This window comes from Populus nigra, chromosome 2 (genome assembly GCF_951802175.1).
Source record: "Populus nigra chromosome 2, ddPopNigr1.1, whole genome shotgun sequence".
Classification (NCBI taxonomy): Eukaryota; Viridiplantae; Streptophyta; class Magnoliopsida; order Malpighiales; family Salicaceae; genus Populus; species Populus nigra.
This window is the reverse complement of record NC_084853.1, coordinates 19,326,894-19,330,144: the sequence shown is the minus strand read 5'-3', so window position 1 is coordinate 19,330,144 and position 3,251 is coordinate 19,326,894.

The following is a 3,251-nucleotide window of genomic DNA, read 5'->3' as shown; positions in this document are numbered from 1 at the left end:
CTCATCTGCCGATTCTGCCGACTTTGCCGATTTCGTCGGCGCTGCCGATTCCAACACTGCCCGCCGTGCCTGAACCAGCGCTGTTTCGTCAGCGTGTCCCCTCGACAAATTTTCCTGCCTGGCCTGGACAGTCCATCGCCCAGCCCATGTTCGTCGCAAAATCTGCGCTGCCGATTTTCCCCGACGAACCTGCAGCCGCACAAATCTGCGCTGCCGAATCTGCCGACACTGTCCCGCGGGCTGCCACTGCCCCAGTGTCTCAACCTGCGGTCTTTCTCGTCGAGCCTTGGACTATCCAGCCCGTCCAGACCCATCGCCAGCACCCGCTGCCAATTCTGCCGACTTTGCCGGTTTCATCGGCGCTGCCGATTCCAACACTGCGCCCACCGTGTCTAAACCAGCGCTGTTTCTTCAGCGTGTCCCCTCGATGAATTTTCCTGCATGGCCCGGCCAGTCCAGCGTCCAGCCCATGTTCGTCGAAAAATCTGCGCTGCCGATTCCCCCCTGTTGGCATGGCTGCCGCTGCCCCCTTTTCTGGACCAACAGTCTTTTCCGTCAAGCCCTGGACCATAAATCGTGCAGACTCACAGTCAGCACCTGCTGCCGACTTTGCCGATTTCGCCGGCTCTGCCGATTCCGAGCCAACGCTGCCGAAACAGACACTGCTGCCGAATCTGCCGACGCTGTCCCGCGGGCTGCCACTGCCCCAGTGTCTAAGCCAGCAGTCTTTCTCGTCGAGCCTTGGACTATCCAGCCCGTCCAGACTCATCGCCAGCACCTGCTGCCGATTCTGCCGACTTTGCCGATTTCGTCGGCGCTGCCGATTCCAGCACTGCCCGCCGTGCCTGAACCAGCGCTGTTTCGTCAGCGTGTCCCCTCGACGACTTTTCCTGCCTGGCCTGGACAGTCCAGCGTCCAGCCCATGCTCGTCAGACAATCTGCGCTGCCGATTTTCCCCGACGAACCTGCAGCCGCACAAATCTGCGCTGCCGAATCTGCCAACACTGTCCCGCGGGCTGCCACTGCCCCAGTGTCTCAACCTGTGGTCTTTCTCGTCGAGCCTTGGACTATCCAGCCCGTCCAGACCCATCGCCAGCACCCGCTGCCGATTCTGCCGACTTTGCCGATTTCGTCGGCGCTGCCGATTCCAACACTGCCCGCCGTGCCTGAACCAGCGCTGTTTCGTCAGCGTGTCCCCTCGACAAATTTTCCTGCCTGGCCTGGACAGTCCATCGCCCAGCCCATGTTCGTCGCAAAATCTGCGCTGCCGATTTTCCCCGACGAACCTGCAGCCGCACAAATCTGCGCTGCCGAATCTGCCGACACTGTCCCGCGGGCTGCCACTGCCCCAGTGTCTCAACCTGCGGTCTTTCTCGTCGAGCCTTGGACTATCCAGCCCGTCCAGACCCATCGCCAGCACCCGCTGCCAATTCTGCCGACTTTGCCGGTTTCATCGGCGCTGCCGATTCCAACACTGCGCCCACCGTGTCTAAACCAGCGCTGTTTCTTCAGCGTGTCCCCTCGATGAATTTTCCTGCATGGCCCGGCCAGTCCAGCGTCCAGCCCATGTTCGTCGAAAAATCTGCGCTGCCGATTCCCCCCTGTTGGCATGGCTGCCGCTGCCCCCTTTTCTGGACCAACAGTCTTTTCCGTCAAGCCCTGGACCATAAATCGTGCAGACTCACAGTCAGCACCTGCTGCCGACTTTGCCGATTTCGCCGGCTCTGCCGATTCCGAGCCAACGCTGCCGAAACAGACACTGCTGCCGAATCTGCCGACGCTGTCCCGCGGGCTGCCACTGCCCCAGTGTCTAAGCCAGCAGTCTTTCTCGTCGAGCCTTGGACTATCCAGCCCGTCCAGACTCATCGCCAGCACCTGCTGCCGATTCTGCCGACTTTGCCGATTTCGTCGGCGCTGCCGATTCCAGCACTGCCCGCCGTGCCTGAACCAGCGCTGTTTCGTCAGCGTGTCCCCTCGACGACTTTTCCTGCCTGGCCTGGACAGTCCAGCGTCCAGCCCATGCTCGTCAGACAATCTGCGCTGCCGATTTTCCACGCGGCAGCCCCTGTTTTCCTCAGCGTGCCCCCCTGACGAATTTTCCTGCCTGGCCCGGCCGGTCCAGCATCCAGCCCCTGTTCGTCGAAAAATCTGCGCTGCCGATTTTCCACGCGGCAGCCCCTGTTTTCCTCAGCGTGCCCCCCTGACGAATGTTCGTCGAAAAATCTGCGCTGCCGATTTTCCACGCGGCAGCCCCTGTTTTCCTCAGCGTGCCCCCCTGACGAATGTTCGTCGAAAAATCTGCGCTGCCGATTTTCCACGCGGCAGCCCCTCTTTTCGTCAGCGTGGCCCCCTGACGAATGTTCGTCGAAAAATCTGCGCTGCCGATTTTCCACGCGGCAGCCCCTCTTTTCGTCAGCGTGCCCCCCTGACGAATTTTCCTGCCTGGCCCGGCCGGTCCAGCCCCTGTTCGTCGAAAAATCTGCGCTGCCGATTTTCCACGCGGCAGCCCCTCTTTTCGTCAGCGTGCCCCCCTGACGAATTTTCCTGCCTGGCCCGGCCGGTCCAGCCCCTGTTCGTCGAAAAATCTGCGCTGCCGATTTTCCACGCGGCAGCCCCTCTTTTCGTCAGCGTGCCCCCCTGACGAATTTTCCTGCCTGGCCCGGCCGGTCCAGCCCCTGTTCGTCGAAAAATCTGCGCTGCCGATTTTCCACTCCGCAGCCCCTGTTTTCGTCAGCGTGCCCCCCTGACGAATTTTCCTGCCTGGCCCGGCCGGTCCAGCCCCTGTTCGTCGAAAAATCTGCGCTGCCGATTTTCCCCGACGAACCTGCAGCTGCACAAATCCGCGCTGCCACTGCCCCATTGTCTGGACCAACAGTCTTTTCCATCAAGCCCTGGACTATAAATCGTCCAGACTCATCGCCAGCACCCGCTGCCGATTCTGCCGACTTTGCCGATTTCGTCGGCGCTGCCGATTCCAACACTGCACCCACCGTGTCTAAACCAGCGCTGTTTCGTCAGCGTGTCCCCTTGACGTATTTCCCTGCCTGGCCTGGACAGTCCATCTTCCAGCCCATGTTCATCGAAAAATCTGCGCTGCCGATTTCCCCGACGAACCTGCAGCTGCACAAATCTGCGCTGCCGATTTCCCCCCCTGTCGGCATGGCTGCCGCTGCCCCGATGTCCAGACCAACAGTCTTTTTTGTCGACTTTGCCGATTTTGTCCGCGCTGCCGATTCCAACACTACCCCCTG